The sequence below is a fragment of the Planococcus citri genome, chromosome 3 (assembly GCF_950023065.1).
Source record: "Planococcus citri chromosome 3, ihPlaCitr1.1, whole genome shotgun sequence".
Classification (NCBI taxonomy): domain Eukaryota; kingdom Metazoa; phylum Arthropoda; class Insecta; order Hemiptera; family Pseudococcidae; genus Planococcus; species Planococcus citri.
Genome location: NC_088679.1, coordinates 5,782,526 through 5,806,467, shown reverse-complemented (window position 1 = coordinate 5,806,467; position 23,942 = coordinate 5,782,526). Strand labels below are relative to the sequence as shown.

At 36.9% G+C, this 23,942-nt stretch overlaps 1 long non-coding RNA gene across 1 annotated transcript in view; it reads right to left on the bottom strand.

Annotated features, from left to right (window-relative positions):
* LOC135841868 (uncharacterized) overlaps nt 1–23,942 on the bottom strand; it is a 312,604-nt gene that overhangs the window by 107,361 nt on the left and 181,301 nt on the right. Inside the window, exon 2 of the long non-coding RNA XR_010558005.1 lies at nt 8,147–8,207. This is a non-coding gene — a long non-coding RNA (uncharacterized LOC135841868). The remainder of the gene's footprint in view (nt 1–8,146; nt 8,208–23,942) is intronic.

The window sequence follows — 23,942 nt, the reverse complement described above, 5'->3', positions numbered from 1 at the left end:
GACTTCATAGCATATTGAAATTAGTTTGCAGAATGAAGTTCGGCCTTCCAACGGCATTTGTAAAAATTTCGTGGAAATTCAAGTTTTAAAAATCTGCTGGAGATTCCAGGAATTTTTAAAAAGTCGCTGGAGGCTCCGAAATGACTTGAACATACCTGAAGTCGTCTTCAGAGGGTGTTGAAATTGGAGTGTAGAGTAAATTTCAGCCTTCCATCCCCATTTGATGAAATTTTGTGAACATTTTAAGTTTAAAAAATCGGCTGGAGCCTCCAGGAATTTTTAAAAAGTCGCTGGAGGCTCCAAAACGACTATAAATCCATCTGCAGTCGACTTTGTAGCGTATTAAAATTAGTTTGCAGAATAAATGTCGTCTGTCCAACTCCATTTGATGAAACTTTGGAAGAATTTCAAGTTTCAAAAATCTGCTGGAGGCTCCAGAACTACTCAAAACGGTTTGAAACAGTTTCCAATCGATTTGGTTGGTCAAAAATAGTGTATATCCCAAATTTCAGCTTTGTAGGTCAATTTGGTAAAATTTTGATATTTCTCCTCATTTTTGACCTAAAGAGCCTTTTAGGATAAGATAGTGAAATCCGCACTTTCTCCAATTTCGATGAAACTTACCCAAGATGTTAGTTTAGGTGTAAAACCATCCCAAAAAAAATTTGGACCAGCCCCTCCGGAGAACGAGAATTTTGAATTTTGAGCACGTATGGGCACATTTCTCGGGTTGCGGTGGGGGGGGGGGGTCGACTCAAAAATTTTTTGGGATGGTTTTACACCTAAACTAACATCTTGGGTGAGTTTCATCAAAATTTGGAGAAAGTGTGGATTTCAATATCTTATCCTGAAAGGCTCTTTGATTTTCAAAAATTCACCAAAAATCGAAAAAGGCACTTTAGCACTTGAAATTCTGACACGTGATGAATTCTTACCATGCGGGCCTCCCGACTATTTACTGGAGTATCAAGCTTTTACAAAAAAGGATCCATTCGACACTTTACTTCTTGAAAAAAAAATAAAATAAAAATGGTTATGTACTGAAATAAAATGGACGAAACACTGTCAGGTACAATAGTCTCATCGCTCAGTTGTCTATTAACTGGTCGAGAAAAATTCTCGCGAAGAATTTAATTATGACTATAGTTGTTAATTCGACTTAAGCATAATCGACTTAGTTAAAAGGAATTTACTTTAATCTACAGTACGTAAGAATAATAAAATTACGAAATCTTATTTGCATAAGAATTCGCTACTTTTTGAGCATCCAACTCGTACACATAAGAAGACATGCTTCTGCTGCAGTAGTGGAGCGTGACAATGGTCCATTAGATCAACTACAGACTGGTGCTCTCAGATGAAGAGACGGTGATGAAGGCGAAATTGGCATTTGAGGTTTACGATACGAGTAGAGTAAGTACCTGGCTGTGGAAAAAAACTGGATTAACGGAAAGGAAAATTATTTCTCGTTTGGGCAAAAAGTTGATATGAGAAGGGCACGACCAGCTGCATGGCTACACAAATGAATGACTATGGCGCGGCGTAGTCTACCATTATAAGGCTCTGTGGGACTCGGATGTGTATAGATAAGAAGTACTCGTAATACGAAGGCAAGAGGGAGGGCTCCGAGATGGTAATAAGAACGCGGAAACTGGCTGTGAAAAAATTTCGTCGATACGAGGACGAAGTGATTAAAAAATTATACGCGACTACTATACGCATGCATGCATGATTTGGCGAACGCGTGTCAGTCTCAGTACCTACGAAATAGCCTATCTGTTGCCCTATAAGTAGTAGGTAGAGGTACCAACAACGTTGTGTCTTTTGCGGCGATAATGATGGCTATAAGGGATATGGGAATGGTGGCCAGTGTGCTCGTATAGACTCCAAGACGTCTTATACTACGTACGAGTACGTGTACAGAGCCAAACCAATGATTAAAATTCATTAATCCGAGCAACAAACCTATTAAATACTTGGCTGGTGTACGTAGAGTAGACTTACTCGTAGTAATAGTAGTAGTAGTAGAGAGAAGCAGAAATACGAGGCGGCAGCGGAGTAGATCTGGAAACCGAGTTGTGTGTGTGAGTTCAGTATGTTATCAGGTCATAGAAACAAGAAATGGGAATCTGAATTTAAAAGCAGAATGCTTTTTGTTTTAAATATAGTTAATTGTTGGGATGAGTGTGGAAGTAAACTTGGACTTGGAACCGAGATTGTAGTTTAAGACGTGTGTAAAATATTTTATCATCGACGTCGATTTCTTATATATGTATGTACCTAGTACCTACCATTACAAACGTGTGTAATTATCGTCGTCGCGATCGTTGTTTCCGCCATTGTACCAGCTACATATGTTCGAGTATGGCTCACTATGCGATCTGTAAAGGTAACAAGTATACGACTAGTTCGCTAGACTGATATGATGTCGAAGAACCATGACAGAGATCGACAAGGTACGTCGAGAAATTTACCCGAAAGTCTGCGATTATAGGGTGTTTAATAACACATTATTACTCCCAAGCACCGATTTGAATACAAATTACCCAACGAAGCGAGATGTCATCGAGAGATTTTTCAAACAACCGAGGTGTTTCTAACATTCACGAATGCAAGATACCTACCTACTCGTGTGATTCGAAGACAGCTGAGGAACAGAAACAGAAACGTAAGGATGTACTCCCAAATACATACCTTATGCATAATTATACTCTTGAGCGATTGAACATTATACTATACTAGTGTGAAAGTAGGTGCACCGATGTGGACCATTTAAAATATATAGATTGAATTTTTCGACTACTTGAATAGCAGCTCTGAACGTTCTTAACGGGTAAACTCGACTTCAATAATCGTTTAATTTTCGAATACCTACATATTAAGTATAAATACCTAGCTAGTTTGATAAATTAGGTACCTTCACGTTGTGTGTATGTGTATTCTTCATATTATACCTAGTGATGCTGATTATTCATTAAGCTAGTTTCGTGGGAATACCGGATCGTGTTTTAAATTGAGATGAAGTTTTCGAAGCAGGATTAATTAACCGTTCGATTAAAGGTACAATTCGATATGTAGTATTTACCTATACGAGTACCTATACGTGTGCTTGAGACCTTGAAAACAGGATGGAATATAAAAGGTGGAGTTACACTTTTAAGCTACCTATAGAAAATGTAACAGTACAAGAGTGTGTCTACAGGATATGAAAATTGTCGAGTGAAAGTGCTACTTTAAAATTTCGGCGTGTTTAGGCGTGTGAAAGATGCAAGATGTTACATATTAATTTTTGGCAGAAATTATTACAATTCGTATAGAAATGAATAGAGATGGGTTCAGTGGGCGAAGTGAAAATGTGTGATTGTAGTTTGTTCAATTGCCCGGTTAATTTATATCTTTGTTAGAAAGAGCCAAAAAATAATGGTTGAAGGTTAAACCAATTATTATATTGACAATGTGGAAAATTCCATATTTTCTAAAGAGTAGGTACTCTCGGGTAAAATAGGTTAAATGACCCTTTGCCCTACAGCACACGGCTTCGCGTGTGGTGGCCGGAGAAAATCCGGAGGCCAAAGGGTGCTCCCCTCAGGGGGACGGGTTCCTGGTGGAAACTACACACCGCTAGGACCATACAAAAATGGATTAACACTTGAAGATGTCAACCAACTTGTCTTATTTGTTTGAACAACCTTTAGACACACACAAAAACCAAGGTTGGACAAATCCTATTAGTCCACAATCGATCATCGGTAAACACTTTGCTGATATCGAAAAACCAAAATGTGGCATGTAACATAGTGGACAAGGCAATGGACCAGTTGATCACTGATGGTGAACTGGCCGCCATCCCTACTCTCTGATATTATCATATCACATATACCAACCCTCAACGCTACCTTGTACTGAGAGGGATAAAAGAGAGATTCTACTGCCTAGTCGGGCTGGTCAACAGCGATTACCTACAGATTGGCCAAATAACACCGGCTGGTGTGGAGAAAGTTCTCAAACGAGCTGAGAAGGAACTAGAAAAGAAAATCCAACACTCCAACTGTGGAAAGATAGAGACCAAATCAAATGGGATCTTCACCCTGGAGGAACTGGAGGATGATCTGTTTAGACAACACCCACAGTTTGCCCTGGCCCATTGTGTCAGCTGAGACTTCAGAATGTCTAAGGGCATCACGCTCCTGTTCAAACGAACCTTCGGCAACCAGGACACTCTGAGGTCAAGGGGCGCTAAGGTTGGTGAAGTAGTTGAGCTCAAAAAAGATGGAAATTACAGCCTTTATGCCATCACCAAAGAACATCACAATGGTAAGCCATCAATCAAGGACTTCATAACAATGATGAAAGCACTTGCTACCAAATGTGACCAACTCGAGATCAAAAACATAGCAGCATTAGGACTAGGGTGTGGTCTGGATAAACTGGAGTGACCAACAGTGAAACAATCCATCATCAAATGCTTCAGGAATCACCCAGTTACTGTCAGATTATGCACCCAGAAGGAGGAACAGCTTCAATCCTGGTCAACTAACCAAACATCATCCGGAAGAAGCCCTGTAAATAACCCATCAAAATGCATTACCTCAAGCTGTAAATAACTATACTTAGTTAGATTTTTCAAAACCAATGCATGCCCCACTTGAAAATATTTTATTTTATTATTTTTCTAAATTTTTTCTCAAAACTGTAAGCTTAAATAAATTTAGTGGGGGTTTCTTTCTTGTATTCTTTCTTGTATTATAATGCTGTACAGTGTGCATATATGCAAAATAGACTAAGTTAACTAATCATACCTATTTTCTTAAATTTTTCAGCTTAATTAATTAGTCATATCTAGTATGTATTGTAGGTACTCTTAAGTCCTATGTGAGAGGCTGGTGTGAAGCCCTCAGCAAGTGCACTGGCCTCCTCCCAAAAGTTCCTCCATATCTGAAACTCGTGTAATGCAAAGGGGAGACCAACTCTTGTTGACCCCCCCCCCTAGACACAAAATTCTCCGCCCTAAAATCCTTTTCCCAAGACGGGTTGGGGGACTCAGTCTACCTGATCGGCATGTGTGAATAACAAGCCTGGTAGGGTGATTGAGCCCTTGGCAACCGCCTAGGGGGTATGGGTCGTGGTAGACAACCCATCTTTCCCCCTCCCCCCTCCCCCCTGCATCTTAGATCTAGGATTAGGGATAAATTAAGATATTACATTCTATTTAGATTTAGTCTTAGATTTAAGATGTAAATAAATATGTTTATTTGAAAAAAAACCGGCACCTTGTGTGTCCGGGGAACCAAAAAAAAAATGAATAAAGAAAAAAAAAACTTTGCCCTGTCCTTGGATTTTTGAACTTCAGATGAAACGTTTGTTGTGTACCTTCAAAAAAAATGTTGGACCCAAAATATTTTTCACTAAAAATCCATATTCACCTCAAAAAATGTTTCTGTCAAACACTATGCTCCTCACATAAAAAATACATTTTTTTTTCAATTCTCAAAACACACATTTTCAAAAGCTTTTGCCTTCACTTCGATCGGACCTGTTTGCTTTTCTATTTCGAGCTTGAAATTTCTAAAAAACCATCGTTCAAATTCTAAAGTTTTGGAACAAAAAAAATCAAACTGCTCGCATAAAAAAACACTGCTTTTTCACCGATCAAAATACGAATTTTTGAAAAGTTTTGCGAGCAGTTCCTTCGTGTCTGTTTGCTTTTTTTCAAATCTGAAATTTCTAACAAATGATCATTCAAGTTTTAAAATTTTCAAACTAGAAAAATCAATCAGCAAATTTTTGGTTGCACCCCTCTCCCTCCTTCCCTCCCAAACAAATGTTTCAGTTTCGTCCCTGCTCCCGTCCTTTTTTTTGTTTTTCAAGGAGAAAAAATACGATACGTATTTCAATTTTCTTGGACATTCGTACCACTTGACTGATCTATACACACACTAATCGTAGTAAGTGAAGCTGTCAAGAGTACACGGTGTCCAATTATGCATATTTACACTCGTAAACACTTCACAAACGATGAAAGATAAATAATGTCTAACAAGTAGAAATATCAACATTCAACAAGTCAAAGCCGTCTTCAAACAATAGTCTTAAATGATTAGATGATTAACGTGAAGTGTAAACACGTGTTAACAGAGATCAACAACATAATGTACTTAAGAACGTAGTTATTTATTGTATCCTAACGCTGGAGAGACCAGCAACCATTTTGTCATCGTTGAATTTAGCAAACGTTACTTGCTTTCGAAGGAGTAAATGCTTCTAGGTAGGTACGTATTCTGGATCGGTAAAAAAAAAATAGTACCTAATTATGATTATTTATTTTTTCACGAATCGTAGACTGTCATAAAAATGACGTTACCTATTCACAATATTCTGCATGAACTTTAGTTCTATCAGAAGCATAAAATTAAGTATCCAAAATTCAGCGACCTTTATTTGGAATTACTAGAAATCGCTCACAAAGAAATTCAGTGACCTTTATTTGGAGTTGAAAGTCATTCAGAAAGAATTTTAGCTCAGGAGGTGCCTTAGGGAGGGAGGTATGGGCCCTCAAAGAAAAGACATTTTTGAATTAATCGTGTTTTTTTCGCTCTAACCCCTACACAACCTGTTTTGAAAAAAATTGCCGATTTGGTTTCATTAATATACAGAACATTTGGAAAGAAAATATTTTCAAGGCACGAATTTACCTACCCAAAAAAATATCTGAATTGCAAATTTTCAACCGTTTAGTGGAATTCTAGCAGTGATTTTGAATTTCAACTGCAAAATATGTAGCTGAGGTCATTGCAGAATTTCAAAATCTTGACGTTGGACTATCCCCTCCGGCATCCCCCCTCCTAGCCACGATTTATTCAAATATTCACTCTCTTCGAGGGCTCATACATCCCCTCCAAAGTCATCTCCGAGACTGAAATTTTCACTGAATGACTTCCAACTTGAAATGAAAGTCTCTATTACGAGTAGGTACATTTGGTCAAAATCCTCCGTCATTTTTCTTATTCGCGATCTACGATTTTGACAACCTCTAGGCACATATTTTAATCTAATCTGGGTATAAATTGAATAATTTTTTTGAAAATAATAATATCACCTATGCAATTGTTCAACACCAATCACAAACTATTGAGAATATCATCTCGCTTTTTCTGAAGATTTTTCGTTGCATCTCACCTACTGCCCCTGCAAAGATAGAAGATTCGCAACTTCATCAACAGCATCCAGTGCCCGTTACGCTCCTGCATTATATGATACACCTCTAGACACACAAACATCAAAGATGAATTGGTTGTTTCATTACGTGTTCTAAGGCATCTCGATGGTAAAACACAAATTTCTTCTGTCTTCAAATAGAGATTTCGAAATACCTGAAAAGCTGTAGCCCAGTAATAAGCGTGGCGTAATTACCCTTGATTAGTATTTTGATTTTTATTTTGTACAATCGAATGATGATTTCAAGCTAGTGGACAGTTTTTCATCAGCTGGTCTAAGATGAATTAGTGCCCCCTTCCAAGACTCGATTTTTAGAGGTTTGCCCTGTCATCAACTGTTTTGAACCGATTGGTTTGAAATTTGATGCAAAAATGGAGAAACCACTTTGAAATTTTTAAAATGTTTGCCACACCATCAACGACGAATTTAAAATCCACTCCGAAAATTTCAAATCAATATCTTGAATCGATCCACAACCACATCGATTTCAACAAAAATTAGCTTTAAAACCAGCTTGTATTCGAAATTATGGATGCAAGGGAGAACTTGGAAAAAATTACGATTAACACTTTGATATTATGTCCAACTTTCAAAAACCTGAAAAAAATGACCACCTGACATTATGAGTGAAAATGAGGTAGAATTTTAGATATTATGTCCAATAAGTAAAAGAATACACCAAGTCACAATAATATGTGGAACTTTCTAAAATAATTTTCTGGTATTTTATTATAAACTTTGAAGAACTTGAGAAAAAAACACATTTAATTTGTTGATTTTGGGAGGAAAAAACAGAAAAATTTTCCTAAAAACATGCGCGAAAATGAGTTAAGAATTTTAAAGCAAAAACAAATTTTTGTACGATTTTCGGGGTAAAAAAGGATATTGCAAAGATGCAAGTAAAATGTACTGTGGTTCAAATTTTACTCACTTATCGGATCCATAGTGATGTCCACCAGCAAAATCTTGAAATTATCATCTTCATCGATTTCCTAAAAACAAAAAAAATAACAATAAATTATTATTTCCTCGAATTGAATGTAAGGTTTATCCCAACGTTGTTGTACCTAATCAACCAGTTAATTATTTCAGTCAAACATTCAACTACTTCTTTCAGGTACCTAATCACAGTGTTGGAAATAAAACTCTCGCCCCTTCAAACAATAAATATCTGCAGTCAATATGCCATCAATGGAGAAAGTATTGCATACTACAATATAATTATTAAGTTTCGTTTTCAAAGATTCGTATTCGCATGAAGCTTTTGTACGAATTCTCAAAATCACAAAAATTATGGTTTCCAAAGAGAAAAATAAAAGTCTGACCTTTTTTGATTCGAATCGCAAAATAGTAAAAATTTAAAAAAAGATAAAATAAAATAAGTACCTACCTACCCATAAATTTTACTCAAATTCTCAAATTATTGGAGGAAGCAACTTCCCCACTTCCCACAGAATTATATTTGGGATAAAAAAGTGATTTTATTTTCAACTGCTTCAAAATTATTTAAAGTTGAAATTTTGTTGGACTTAAAACTGGAGTAACTTCTTGAGATGGGCGAAAAAAAATTTGCGAAATCTTCCATCCGCGAAATCAAAGAAGCTAGAGAAATTTGCAATATAAAAATTTTAAAATTTTGAAGGACTTTGATATTAGTGCTTATAACACATTAAAACCCCAGAATGAACCTGGAAACGGAAAATTTATACATCAGGGATTGTATTCGGTTACTTTTTAAGTAACTAAGTTTAAGTTACTAAAGTAAGTTTTGTTCACTTTTTAAAAATTTTGATGAGGTACCTACTCAAAGTTACTTTTTTTGAGTTTATTCCACAAATTACTATTTTTTTCTTCAAAATTTTAACCAGAATTTTTGAAAAAAATCCTCTCATTTAGGTAAATGGCCTCACTGTGTTTCTAGTATTTCAGTTAAGTACCATGAATCAGTTTCTGTTTTTTGTTAATCTAAAATATTAAGATGTAAAGTTTTATATTGTATGGATTAAAGTTTTTTGATCACTCCTTTTTTTGCATTCAAAATTTTTTTAGAAACTTTTTTGGTTACTCCACATGAAGTTACTCTTTTTGAGAAAAATTTTGAGAACAATCCATGATACCTACTTTGTACATATCAATATGCCAGTGGTTGAAAAATGGGATCCGAGAAATGCTGTATTAGAATGGATCAACAATACAAATCGTAGAATGAAGGAAACTTCGAAAGCAAGGACTCGGGCATCGTTTAAACATGTATTTCTAGAAGCAGTATTAGTCCGGCATATGACAATAGGAGTAATTGCACCCACCCCCCCCCCCCCCGATCCTCCGGTACAACTTTTTTCTTAAAGGGGACACCCTATAAGGAACATTTTAAAGCAAACTTGCCCAAAAAAATTGACCTTACTTACAAAATGGCCGCCATTTTGTAAGTAAGGCAAACTTTTTTTGTGGGCAAGTTTGCTTTAAAATGTTCGTTAGGATGTCTTCCTTTAAGAAAAAAGTTGTCTCGGAGGATCACTGGGGGGGGGGGGGTGTGCAATTACTCCTATTGTCATATGCCAGACTATATAGGCTGGAGAAGTGGAGATGTTAACAATGAAGTCATGGTTTTTTCATCTTTTTTCAAAATTAAATTTCATTGCCTAATTTTTAGTCGTTGTTTTCCACTTTTTTTCATTTGATTTTTTAGGTACGTACTGATTAGTTATTGTAAGAAGAACAGAAGAAAAATCAATTATTAAATTTATTAAACTACTATATTAGTTCATTTTTAAACTTTTTTTTTCATTGAAAAACTCCCAAAAAGGATAAGTAATGTATTTGTGGTACTACACGACGAATTTTCGGAACTACACAAAATGTGTGGAGTCACTCCTTGGAATAATCCCTGCATTATGAGCCACTCATGTCACCGATTCTGTTCATTTTTTTCTCAATAGCATAAAACGTACACAATGGGACAGCTCCCGAAAAAATTTCAGCTGCCCAAACGAGAAACTATAGATCCCAAAGGTCTCTGAATTTTCAAAAAGTTTGCAGATTGAGCATAATTTTTTTCAAAAAATGTACTATTTGTATCTACAAGTTTCGAGTTCTAAATTTCGTTAAGATATGTCTCTCTCTAGCTCTGTAATTTATCTTTTTATTTATTTTTTTTTACGAATCATTTGCACACAAAAAATGATCACGATCACAGATCAAAATGATCAGCATCATATCGTACAGCACATCCATAATATAATATAGTCGTTCTACATTCATATGATAAATATAGGTCGTTATGCGAGTTCGCGGCGCTATATTTTTATCCTAGAAGAAGAAAAAAAAATACTTACGAGTAATAGAATTAAAATACTTACGTAGCCATATACACTCGACGTACGTATACCTAGAGACCTACCTATGTGCCCATGAAAATCAACGACGACGAGCGGGTATAGCACGGCTTGAAAATGGAAACAATTGGATTCTGTTATGGTGTCGGATTTATTCATAAGATTACCTAGCTTTTTACGCGGCACGCGCATCATTGTCGATGTCGGTCGTATATTAAAAGAAGATGACTCCGCTTCACGACCATGGAAATTAAATGTAAATTGAAATAATTGTCTCGAGACTACTTGAAATGATGTACCTAGACCTAGACCTACGTAGTATGTAGACACTTAAACCTCTTTAGACGAATGCTACTTCATCCCATCTACATACCTCACATGCCTGCTCCATAAGTACTTTATTCTGGTACATATATGTATCTCTATCTACCTAGGTACTATGAGAAGATGCAGTAGCTACCTATTGAAATTCGATACCTCCTCTTCGTTCGCCCATCTTTACCGGAGTCAAAGTAGTCAATGGTTATGGGAACGTAACGGATATGCAAGTCGTGAAAAATGTTAATTTACCGCGTGCTTAATATTTGTGGAAAATTTGCCTAGGATATACATATAGTTATGTGGTAGTTATGATTGGATATGTGTGAAAGTTGTGAATACTGAATATTTGAAGATTTGAGCGTTATAAGTTCGCTTTTTCTTTAACGAATACAAAGTACTAGGTATAGTATAGACACAGTGTTTTTTCATCATGCCCCAATTTGCAGGGTTGCTGAAGGTCTGAATCGAATTGTAACTTAATTTATATCTACATTATTTCGAGTAATATGATTTTTGGTGCAATTGTGGCCATTTTCGAGATGATCTGGAGCCTTCAGCAGAAATTAGTTTTCCTTGTAGTCCGGCATATGACAATAGGAGTAATTGCACCCCCCCCCCCCCCGCCGATCCTCCGGGACAACTTTTTTCTTAAAGGAAGACATCCTAAGGAACATTTTAAAGCAAACTTGCCCAAAAAAAAGTTGGCCTTACTTACAAAATGGCGGCCATTTTGATTGACAGGTCGGCCACAATCGCAGATTTTGCGTTACAACATAGGACTTGCACGAAATTTTTCAAACTTTACAAAGGTAGATCGGAAGATCATGCAAAAATTTATCACCTGTCAAAATTTCAAGTGCTGAAGTGCGTTTTTCGATTTTTGGCGAATTTTCAAAAATCCAATTTAGGCCAAAAATGAGGGAAAAAATCAAAATTTTACCAAATTCACCAAGAAAGCTGAAATTTGGGATATACCCTATTTTCGACATGCCAAATCGATTGAAAACGGTTTCAACCCGTTTTGAGCAGTTCTGGAGCCTCCAGTAGATTTTTTAAACTTGAAATTCCCACAAAATTCCATCAAATTGGAGTTGTAAAGCTAAAATTTATTCTAAAAACTAATTTCAATACGCTACGAAGTACTGCAGGTGAATTTTAAGTCGTCTTGGAGACTCCAGCGACTTTTTGAAAATTCCTGAAGCCTCCAGCAAATTTTTGAAACTTTAAAATTTCACAGATGGAAAGCTAAAATTCACTCTACACTCCAATTTTAACACCCTCTGAAGACGACTTCAGGTGGGTTCAAGTCATTTGAGGGCCTCCAGCGACTTTTTTGAAAATTACTGGAGCCTCCAGTAGATTTTTGAAACTATAAATTTTCCCAAAATTTCATCAAACTGAGGTGGCGAGAGTTGAATTTCATTCTGCAAACTAATTTCAATACGCTAAGAAGTGAACTGCTGGGGGATTTCAAGTCGTTTTGAAGCCTCCAGCGACTTTTTGAAAGGTTGCAGGTATGACGTTTTTATGGAAAATTGAAATTTCCTAAAAGTAGCTGGAAGCTTCAAAACCATTTGAAACCACCATGTAGTCTGCGATGTAAATTTCAGCTTGCCAACTCCATTTGATAAATTAATGTTGGGGGAATTTCAAGTTTCAAAAATCTACTGGAGGCTCCAGTAATTTTCAAAAAAAGTCGCTGGAGGCTCTAAAATGACTCGAACACACCTGAAGTCGTCTTCAGAGGGTCTTAAAATTGGAGTGTAGAGTAAATTTCAGCTTTCCATCTCCATTAGATGAAATTTTGTGAAAATTTCAAGTTTCAAAAATCTGCTGGAGGCTCCAGTAATTTTCAAAAAAGTCGCTGGAGGCCCTCAAATGACTTTAACCCACCTGAAGTCGTCTTCAGAGGGTGTTAAAATTGGAGTGTAGAGTGAATTTTAGCTTTCCATCTTCATTTGATGAAATTTTGTGAAATTTTAAAGTTTCAAAAATCTGCTGGAGGCTTCAGAAATTTTCAAAAATTCGCTGGAGTCTCCAAAACGACTTAAACTTCACCTGCAGTACCTACTTCGTAGCGTATTGAAATTAGTTTTTAGAATAAATTTTAGCTTTACAACTCCAATTTGATGGAATTTTGTGGGAATTTCAAGTTTCAAAAATCTGCTGGAGGCTCCAGAACTGCTCAAAACGGGTTGTAACCGTTTTCAATCAATTTGGCATGTCGAAAATAGGGTATATCTTAAATTTCAGCTTTCTTGGTGAATTTGGTGAAATTTTGATTTTTTTCCTTATTTTTGGCCTAAATTGGATTTTTGAAAATTCGCAAAAAATCGAAAAACGCACTTCAGCACTTGAAATTTTGACAGGTGATAAATTTTTGCATGATCTTTCGATCTACCTTTGTAAAGTTTGAAAAATTTCGTGCAAGTCCTATGTTGTAACGCAAAATCTGCGATTTTGGCTGACCTGTCAATCAAAATGGCCGCCATTTTATAAGTAAGGCCAACTTTTTTTTGGGCAAGTTTGCTTTAAACTGTTCCTTAGGATGTCCCCTTTGAGAAAAAAGTTGTCCCGGAGGATCGGCGGGGGGGGGGGTGCAATTACTCCTATTGTCATATGCCGGACTACTGTTGTTAGATTAGGTTTCAGTAATTTTTTAAAACCAAATTTGAAGTTTTGAAAGTTTATCAGACAAGTATAGGTATTTTTTCGTCAATTAGAATGCCTCACTATATCTTGATTAATTTGCACCTAAAAAAAGGTCCGTTTGTTCGCAACTTGAAGAACTCCCTAGAAATCTTAGCACATCCGTAACCGAACCTAACTTCACACTCGAGCCAAATTTCTACACTCATCATCATCATCATCATCTCAACCTAAACCATCTTTTCAATGGATACAAGTATTTATTGCATTATACCTATTTATGAATGCACCGAGAGGCAGAGGCCGCTAATCGTCATATCTAATTTCTTCTCCATCCATCAATATATGTACAATGTAGTCGTTGATCATTAACGCCACCTTCACCTTCATCGTAAGTATTGAAATTTCATACGCACTCGTTACAATAGCCACCTTATAATCCTCGTAAAGCTAAACAATATCTAATACACCTACTTATTGTGTAGTATGTGGGTACTTTTAACGAGTTAAATACACCGTCGTCGGCGTCGCAAGTAAGTACCTAAGCAGCACTTCAGTAGCCATACTTACCGGCCGCAAATTCATACTTCATCAATAGTGCATATGTTCTTTAGCTATTCACTTTCGTCTAATATACCTGTACGAATTTTAATCCTACAAAAAGATAACCCCTTTCTCGTATTTGGCTTCGACGACTAATAAGTTCTCGGATATATTTTCTTCTTCTCTTATGTCCGTCTCTCTATCGCTTGTCTAATTCTACGTGAGAAAATCTCGAAAATTCTCTCGCTAATCTGCTTTGTACAATCTGATGAAAGTTGTAGAAGAAAAAAAAAAAACCATTAATTGGGCTAAATGTAGGTAGTAGGTAGGTCTAGGTACATTACAGACATCGTACATTTATGTATGTACAAATATACGCGATTGATATCGTCGACCATCTTATTAAAAACAAAATTTTCCTTGATGTGGGTCATCGTCATCGTCGTCGTCGTCGTCAAATGAAGAGGTCTAGGTTTTTTTTCGAAGTTGTACACAGAGTATTTGAACGATGACGCGACGGACGATGCATTACGAATGATGCTGTTTGTCGAACGAAAGTACCATAAGGATTTTTACCATACAATCTGATCTGATACACGGTGGAGTTGGTCGATAATGTACTTACATGTATGATGTTTAGGTGCCAAAATGTGTATTTTTACGACTATGTGCTCGAGTAGTACATCTGCACATAAGCTGAGTTCCAATTTTCTCTCATGAACTGATACTGTCTTCTGAGTCATATCATAGAAACGAAGAAACCTCTGGACAAGATTGGATCTGATTTAACGAGAGTTAGATTGCTAGAAAGTGTACACTTTGGGAGCATCCGAAAGTGAAATTTCAGCAGCTTGAATTGATTTTTTATTCTTTGGAAAATTTTTGAACATGATTACACTACTCAACAGCGAACAAGAAAGGTATCCCGATGACAGAAAGGGCAAAAAAATCAGCTAACCTTCTATCAAGCAGAATATGCGGGGGAGAGGTGTGGTGTGTGATACTGACTCGCTAAATGAAAGTTTCATAATTTTCAGCTGATCTAGAATTTTCAAATTTTTCTCACAAATGGTGCCCTTTGAACAGATACATTTATTAAATTAGTAATACGTACGTGTCGTAGGTGCTATCTTCGAAACGATCTTAAATTTGGACTGTAGCTCTTTGATAAATGCATCCATCATAGTCCGGCATATGACAATAGGAGTAATTGCACCCCCCCCCCCGCCGATCCTCCGGGACACTTTTTTTCTTAAAGGGGACATCCTAAGGAACATTTTAAAGCAAAGTTGCCAAAAAAAAAGTTGGCCTTACTTACAAAATGGCGGCCATTTTGATTGACAGGTCAGCCGAAATCGCAGATTTTGCGTTTTAATATAGGACTTGCACGAACTTTTTCAAACTTCACAAAGGTAGATCGAAAGATCATGCAAAAATTTATCACCAGTCAAAATTTCAAGTGCTAAAGTTTTTTCGATTTTTGGTGAATTTTTGAAAATCCCATTTAGGCCAAAAATGAGGGAAAAAATCAAAATTTCACCAAATTGACCAAGAGAGCTAAAATTTGGGATATACTTACCCTATTTTCGACATGCCAAATCGATTGGAAACGGTTTCAACCCGTTTTGGGCAGTTCTGGAGCCTCCAACATGCAGATTTTTGAAACTCGAAATTCCCACAAAATTCCATCAAACTGGAGTTGTAAAGCTGAAATTTATTCTAAAAACTAATTTCAATACGCTACGAAGTACTGCAGGTGAATTTCAAGTCGTTTTGGAGCCTCCAGCGACTTTTTGAAAATTCCTGAAACCTCCAGCAGATTTTTGAAACTTTAAATTTTCACAGTAGTACTGTGTTACCAATCAAGAATCTGATGAGGTCTGGATCAGCTACATACAAGAACTATATGGAGATGATACACGTCCGGCTCAAATTGCAGTTTCATCCACAGAAGAGGCACCACAAATTGAAATGTCGGAGCTGAGGAATGCTGTGAAGCGAGCCAGAAACCACAAAGCAGTGGGAGAAGATCTCATACCAGCAGACTTGATCAAACATTTAACACCAGGATATGAAAAGGAGCTGCTGAAGATAATAAACAAAATATACGATGAAGGCACTCTGCCTAAGGACTTCAAAGCAGTAAATTTTGTACCAATACCAAAAAAGAACAACTCGCAAAAATGCTCTGAATATAGAACCATCGCACTGATGAGCCACGCACTGAAGCTACTACTCTCCATCATAAATGCCAGAATTGAAAAGAAGATAGATGAAAATCTAAGCGAAACACAATATGGCTTTGTAGCAAAAAAAGGGACGAGAGATGCAATTGCCCTGCTGAAAGTGATCATTCAAAGAGCACTGAATGCAAATAGGGAAATCATTGCTTGCTTCGTCGATTATGAAAAAGCATTTGATCGTGTCAACCATGAGAAGATGTTGGAGATCCTGGAAAAATACAATATCGATAACAAAGACCTGCAAATAATCAAGAACCTGTACTGGGAGCAAAGCGCTAACATCAAGATTGGAACTGAGTACTCGGAGAACGGATGTGGAATAAAGAGAGGTGTGAGGCAAGGATGCCCCCTCTCACCCAAGTTGTTCAACGTGTATGCAGAAGAAATAATGAGAGAAGCGCGGATCGAACGAATGGGATTCAAGATCAACGGCAAGAGAATAAATGAAATAAGTTATGCAGACGACAAAGTGATCCTTGCTGAGACAGAGGCGCAGATGCAGAAAATGATCAACCAAATCAATAGTGCTGGATTAAAATATGGAATGAAAATAAATGCAGGCAAGACCAAGGTGATGAGATTTACGAAAGGAGATGATAAAGAGGTCAAAATCAACATCGGATCACAAGAAATTGAAAATGTAAAGCAGTTCAGGTACCTCTGAGCACTGATAAACAACGATGGTAGAGATCATAAAGAAATTAAATCACGGATTGGAATGGCAAAGACCACTTTCAACAACCTTGCCAATGTGCTGGGAAATCGAACGATGAGTATTGATCTGAGGAAGAGAATTATGCGATGCTACGTATGGACCATTCTGAAGTATTCCTGCGAAACATGGACCATGAGTGCAGAATGCGAGAAGAAAGTATCCGCTTTTGAGATGTGGTGCTATCGAAGGCTAGTACGGATCTCATGGAAGGACTTCATTACCAACAAGGAAGTACTAGCAAGAATAGGAGAGGAGCGGAAAGTCGTAGTTGAAGACATCAAAAACAGAAAGCTAAAGTATTTAGCTCACAAAATACGAGAAAATGGTATTTTCATGCTAGCGGTACAAGGGAAAATCCTAGGAAGATCGACGAGAGGGAGGAAACGATCGGAACTGTTAACAACAAACTCACCGGCCAACTCCCCCTGCAAGACCCTGAAAGAAACAATTAGATACGCTAGATACCGGCTAATATAGATGGACATATACGCTATCTCCTGTAAAGGAGCGCAACTACGACGACGACGACGGGAGTTTGACAAAGTTTGTGCAAGTCCTATATTAAAACGCAAAATCTGCGATTTCGGCTGACCTGTTAATCAAAATGGCCGCCATTTTGTAAGTAAGGCCAACTTTTTTTTGGCTACTTTGCTTTAAAATGTTCCTTAGAATGTCCTCTTCAAGAAAAAAGTTGTCCCGGAGGATCGGCGGGGGGGGGGTGCGATTACTCCTATTGTCATACGCCGGACTATCAGCTCTTTGTCATCTGAAGATACTAGTCCGTTGTCAACATATACAGCTAAAATGAGCTTACAAATTTTCCCATTTTGCTTTACGTAGAAGATGTACACGCAAGGATCTTCTTTACTTTGGACAAAGCCGAGTTTTAGTAGGAAAGCATGGAATCAAGCATTCCAACACCATGGTGCTTGTTTGAAACCATACAAGCTGCTTTTCAGTTGACAAACTTGATTCGTACTATTGTTATACCCGTCAGGTTGCCACATGTAAACTTCTTCCTCAACCTTTCCACATAGGAACACTGCAGAAACATCAAATTGACGCACAATCATATTTTCTGCCACTGAGATTGCTAACCAACGCGAGTTACAGGTGCAAACATTTCATAGTAATCAACTCTGGGTCGTTGACTGCAACCTTTTACAACCAATCCTGCGCGATATTTCTCTATTGTACCGTTCAAATTCGTCTGTGCATGGAAAACCCATCAATTACGTAGTACAGGCTTTCCTGGAGGTTTAGGAACCAAATACACCACGTTGTTTGTAGTCATGGATTGCATCTTGGTATCCATCACTGCTTTCTATTGGGAACGTTCTTGTGATATGAGCTTGGTAACAAATCTAATTCTGCCAAGAAAATCTCAATTTCAACGCAATTAGCAAGATTGTCGAGAATTGGAGACTTCGATCAGTTCTTATTGCATAAATATCTCCATCTAGGCAAAACATTGGAAAATCCGGTACTAAAGTTCATTTTTGGTCCTTCTACAACAATGCAAAATTTTGGGAGGAAATTAAAAACTTGCTGGTGGATCCAGAATGATAGGTATAAAACAGGTAAGTTTCAAATTGAAAGGTTGAAATGGGACAATTATAATTATACTTATACTTATACAGCGGAGTCTCGATAACTCGAAGCTGAAGGGAGAAGGAGTTGACTTCGAGTTATCGGAGTTTTCGAGTTATCGGAGTTCGAGTTATAGAGGTTAATTATTTTTGGTATAGTTCGAGTAAGCGAAGTTTTGAATTAAATGAGTGTTTTTTTTACCAGAATGAAATGGAAACACGTGTTATACATACCTATGTACGAGTAAAGTATGGAATGAGATTGTACAATGTACCATTGAAGATAACCGATATGTGAATGTGAAAGAGTTTTGTATCAATGAGATTCAAATTTACAAGTGTTTTCAACTAGAAATTCAAGTTAACTATAGAGGCAAACCGTTGGCAACGTTTGACTTACAGAGGTTTTTTCTTGTCTGTTTCAAAAATTTTACTTCGAGTTATCGGATTTGTTGGACTTTTTACTTCGAGGTAAAGAAGTTAATTTTACATTGAGTCTTATGGAGAGTTGAAGGGAAACAGACTTTGCTTCGAGTTATCGGAGTTTTCGAGTTAACGGAGTTTGAGTTATTGAGATTCCACTGTAGTATCGAAACTGTTTTGTCTCGTGAAAAAAAAAACGATTTTTCTTGAAAAAAAATAGAAAATCGTCATCAGTATCTATCAGTTTTTGAAAATTTTTGAATCTTCCAAAAAAATTACATGAAAGTCCAAAAACAAGCTAACGCATCTGAAAATTTGGATATGAGGATTTTGAAACATGTATTTTTAATTTATTTTTATTTCGTTTTGCCTAATTGAAATGTGTTGATTCTCTCTAAAAAAAAAATTAATTTAAATTTAATTTAAATCAACATGGCTTTACTTAGATTTGAAGGTTCAAAAAATCGTAACTTTCCAATTTTTCAACTGAATTGCAATTTTTTTCCTTCAAATGTTCGTCTAGATGTGCATAACAATATGGGACCAAAAAATGCACCACAATACTTGAATGGTAAATTTTTTAACGCATCACAAATGTGAAAATAACCTTTTAAGAAGCCTCCATAATTTTTCCTGTTTTTGATGTTATTTTCAAAATGAATGGAAAAAATTTTAAATCTCACTGAAAGCTCCAAATCAACTAAATTTTTGTTATTTTTTTGCCATTAGATTCTAAAATTTATTATTTTAATAAGGGGAAAATCCCTAAGAATTTTAGTCTCATAACTGAAAATTGAGTTCTGCTACTGATAGCCCCTCTGCCTGCCTTCAAAGCTGAAGAATCACGAACCAAATTAAAATTGAAATGGTAAAAACCTGAAAAAAAAAACAAGAGCGATTGGACCTAGATAATTTCGAATTTCTCATCAAAGCCAATAATACACTTGAAAACAGCAGTATATTGTTGCATTTCTATTTTTCTTGTGAAAGTATACCATACGAGTAAGTATACTTAATGAAATAAAATATGAACAAAATTCATAACCCAGTGCTCAAATTTTACGGTCTATCTGTCTATCTGCCATCTAGTCGACAAAGAAAGTGCCAGCCTGGTCACAGGAAAAAAAAGAACGAAAATGAAACCGATCTAAACTGTGTACTACATACATACGGTACTTCACGTGCTCTGTATACGTTTTCTTCGTCCAACTGAAATTTTCAAGGCTTCGCGGATCGTGGAAGCTCACGAGCACTGGATGAGGGAGGGGGGAGGAGGGGTCAATTTCGCCTTAATTAAAAAATACCGTTTCGCCTGACATTCAGACTGCTTCATATTGGAATAATATTATTACGTCGATATAAAAAGTAATTAAAATAACTGATTTGATCGTTTCTTCTTCCATCTTCATCGTCGTGTCTCGCTTTTTACATGGCGCGTCTTCGACATTTCCTTCGCACATTACGCGACACGATGCGATGGTGATAGAAATTCGCACTCGATCGATGATGCGACAGCTATACGAGTATTAATACTGCACCGCAAACCGTAATTAATTACGTATAGGTGGGTACTGGGTAGGTAGGTACAGGTAGGCAATAAGCAGGACGCAGGTAGAGGGTACTTAAACTTATACACGGTACAACGTATGAACGTATGTATGTACTTATGTATCGTATAAATGGATCGGGTTCGATTTTTTAATTAGTCGAGTGGAAAGTGAAACGTCGTCGACTATTTTCACTTTTCTTTCCAGCGTAAGTACGAGTAGTATATTCACATACTCATCGCGTATATATTTGTCCGCTTCGATTGGCGTCGTTTTCATTGCTGCTGTTGCTGCTGATGTCGAAGTTGTTGTTAAAAGCTCTGCATGGTTTGTCGTCATCATCGACGTCCTCCTCTTCGATGCTAAAGTTACCTATATTTATACGGTCTGCTGTTCTGCACACGACGACCAAGGTTAATCGTAGTAGTTGATTTGAACGGCTATACGTATGTAAAGTCTGCACTGGACGTAGAACGTACCCCTTAGAGTAGGTAGCAACATGGTATGAGTGAGTACTAGAGATAGACAGGAATACTGTATACAGTAATTTTTACTCGTTTAAATCGTCTAATGGCGGCTTCATGTGTTAAAAGAGTACGTGTTCGATGTGCAACTGGCATATCGTCGATTTCTATCAGTAATTTATACGTTTCACCTACTTGTTGTATACTTTTTTAAAGGTAAAAAAAATCACATATGAACACATATGTACTCAGTGCTACTCACATAGGCTCGGACACATTCGCATTAGTGTCTAGTGAAAAAAGTACGAAAAAAATAAATATTTTTTCACCTAATAGTAAGTACAATAAAAAAAACAAACCATCGCACGTGCCGTGCCGACTGTAAATAATACGTAAAACGCATCCGTAGGTAGCTATTTGAAATATATATGAACAATTTTCACGGATCAGAGTACCGTAGGCAGGTGAAAATGATGAATGTGCGACGAGCTGCCATGCTGCATTGCCCAAGTTCTTGCACCTTCGATCAAACTACGAGTACTACTCACTAATGTAGATTACATGTACGATGTAGATACATTTTAATTTTACAATAGCAGATACTCGCCTATTTACAAATGTGCAAAAAGGTCTCCACACCGACGAATGAGTGTTATATTTACTTAGTTCGAATCGTAAAAAGAATTAGTAGGCCGGCTTCCGATGTCGATCGAATAAAATTTTACTCGCCAAGCGCGCAGTTATATCGTAAATCATGCTGCGGCCAGCTCGGTTGAAAATTTCATTGTATAAAGAGAACGTTTTCGAATACAACCACGATGACTTTCAATTGACCGCATAGGCATTCTTGTGCTATGATAGATCTGCAATGCGCCAATGCGACCAGGGTATGTATATAATTCGTGAATTTCTTGAAGATACGAGTATACAACAGAAACTGAAATTTTTTGAGTTTCATCTTGAATACCCCCCCCCCCTTCCCCAACCCAAAAAATATATACCTATCACTGCAAATTTTTCATATTTTTAGAAGAAAGAACGGGGTTCTCATCAAAATGGCGTTCAAAAATGCACCAACCAGCCAAATTTTAAATGTTGAGTTTCATTTTTTCGACTCATGAATCAATTTTTGGAGCCTCTTTCAGCACATTTTTAGATTATCCAGTACTGGGAAAATTGTGAAAAAGGACCAAAATGAAATTTAGCATATTTTCATCATAGGAAAATATAAAAATCTGCAGCTGGAGGCTCTAAAAGTGGTCAAACCACCATAAATCAGTTTGTAAGGCAAAAATAAGTGTTGAATTCAATTTCAGCCTATTATTTCAATTTGACCAAATTTCGAGTTTTCAATGAAAAACCAGCCAATGTGAAATGCGATTGATTCCTTTGATTCTAAACAATTACTAAATTTGGGCCATTTTACAGCTTCCAACGATTTTCTAAATTTTCCTCCGGAAATTTCAATTTCCTCTGGAAGGGACAAAAAAGAACTTTTGAACCCATAACTTTGGCTGAGGATTGTTTTCGAGTTGGGTGATAGTGTAGACACACCAAAGAATATTTTTCAAGAAAAAACTCTTCACGTTACAAACCTTCTTTGAAAATTTGATTTTCTCCACTTTTTGAGAACAACTTACAAATCGTCAAAAAATTCACTTTTGAACTAGACTCGTGGAATTTCGCGGGTAACTTCCTAAAACGGTAGAGGGATGTCCGATAGGCCCTTCCAGATGAGCAATTTGAAATTACTAGTGCGGAGGTGTCCTAGACACAACGACGCTACAGACTGGCTCAAACAGGCCCTGATGTTGGAAGAATGGCCCTGCAAACTGCTCGGACAGGGAGGGAGACCATTCTCAGTCTTCACCAGTGAAGCATTGACCGTGAAGACACACCAGCAAAGCAAAAGTGATGCTGCATGATCAAGCATCCGAACGCAGCAGGAGCTAGCTAGTAGTGAGATCTGGCCTCAAGGACACACAGTGTCTATAGGTGAGTGGGCCAGGCATGCTACCCCTGACTTGCAAATATTCGAACCAGCGTAGAAGAACCCAGCAGCGAAGCGGACGCAGAGGAATCCAAACTAGCAGTTAACAACACTGAACCCAAAGAAGACATCAAGCAGTGAAGCGGACGAAGAGGAAGCAGAGCTTGCAGAAACACTGAACGTGACAACACCACCGTACAAGTCAAATACCAAATACTAGCGAAGAGGATGCCGGCAGTAGAGTGGACAAAGAGGAAACCGAGCTGCCAACCACTGGATAGAGAAGTTACCTTTTAGTTTTAAGTTATGAAGAAGATTGTTATATTTATGTTGTTAAAGTTAAGTTGTAAATAAGAAGAGTAGCGATGATCCATAGTTAACGATTGAAAATAAAATAAAACAAAGTGCGTTACTATGGTGAGCCAAAAAAAAAGTAGGTTCAAGAACGGCTCGAAACAAACAGCTGTTGATGAATGGGAGTTGAATTGAAGAAGTCATTCACATTGGTTCACTTTTCGCTAAGAAAAATATTATATTTTGTGAAAAAGCTCTAAAAAACATTTTTTTTTTTGTTGAATATTTAAAATTTTCAAAGATTTGTGAAAAAACCAGAAATTGACTTTAACACCAAAAATTTCAATTACTTACGGGGGTTTTAGGATAAGCTCTTTTTTGGTTATTTTTTATGCTTTTCAAGTGTTTTTATGTCTAAATTTTATAAATTTTCATAAGATCTCATCAGTTTTTGTTCCATGTAAATTTCATGCAAATTTTATGAAATTTTACAACATCGGGGGATTTTGTGAAAATTCTAATGAAATCACATTATTTTTTACCATTTCAACTCCTTTTCTTAGCTTATGAACATTTTTTTTTTTTTTGAGAAATTTGATGAAATTTCATGAGTA